The following is a 1145-nucleotide window of genomic DNA, read 5'->3' on the forward strand; positions in this document are numbered from 1 at the left end:
TGAGTTTGATGATGATGTGTCTTGGTGATTTTCTTTTGAGATCTATCCTTTTTGGGGTTAATTGGACTTCCTGAATGAACATGTTCTCATCTTTCATCATATCAGGAAAGATCTCCTCCAGCAAATCTTGGACAATTTTCTCAGTGGTTTTGTTTTTCTCTTCCTCTTCTGGAATTCCCATGATACGTAAGTTATTCCTCTTGATGGTATCCCACATGAACCTTAGGCATTCTTCATTTTGTTTTGATTTTTTTTCTGATTGATCCCTTTCCAAAGAAGTATTCAGGTATTTGTCTTCAATCTCAGTAATTCTATCTTCCATTGCATCAGTTCTTCTCCTTTGCCCTTCCAATGTTTTATCTATTTCTGACAATTTAGTATTAATCTTCTGGATTTCTATCTGTAGATATAGAATCATTTCGAATTTTTCATTTATTTTGTAATTTTGTTCTTGTATTTTCTTCCAAATCTTCCAGGGTTTTTTCTGTGTTTTCTTTGGTCTGTCTCTCAATCCTTTGAAGATACCTAAAGATAATTTTTTGAATTCCTTGTCAGAGAGTTCCAATGCTGCTTCTTCCTCAGGGATGTGTTCTGTGTCTGTATCCTACTCCCTTGTTTCTACCACTTTATCCTACTTCTTTGTGTGGACTGTGATGATCTGTTGTCTCTGAGGGATCATGGCATTGTTGTATTTAGATCTGTTAACTCTTTGTGAAGAGCAGCCAAGGTTGATTTAGGCTCTTCTTGGTAGTTTTTTATTGTTGGCCCATTGGTGGAGAAGGAGTTAGTGGCTCTTGCTCAGTAAGTGAAGTCACAGGAGGTGTGGGCATAGTTGTGTCTTATGGGGACTGTTGTTGTCTCCCACTCAGTTAGACACAAATTACAATTGAATAACCTTCAAAAAACTAAAAGCACAGGGACAAAAAACACGCCATGTAATCACACACAGGAACAGTAACCAAAAAAAGAAAAAGCAAAAAAGAAAAAGAAAAAACAAGAAAACTTGCACTATCTAGGGATAGGAAGCTCTGGTAGCATAGTGGCTAAGACACTTGACTGCTAACCAGAAGGCTGGCGGTTCAAACCCACCAGCCACTCCTCGGAAGGAAGGTTGGGCAATCCTACTTCTGTAGTGATACTGCCTC

The sequence above is a fragment of the Orycteropus afer genome, unplaced genomic scaffold, assembly GCF_000298275.1.
Source record: "Orycteropus afer afer isolate SDZICR_OR568_19922 unplaced genomic scaffold, OryAfe1.0 scaffold00463, whole genome shotgun sequence".
Taxonomy (NCBI): Eukaryota; Metazoa; Chordata; class Mammalia; order Tubulidentata; family Orycteropodidae; genus Orycteropus; species Orycteropus afer.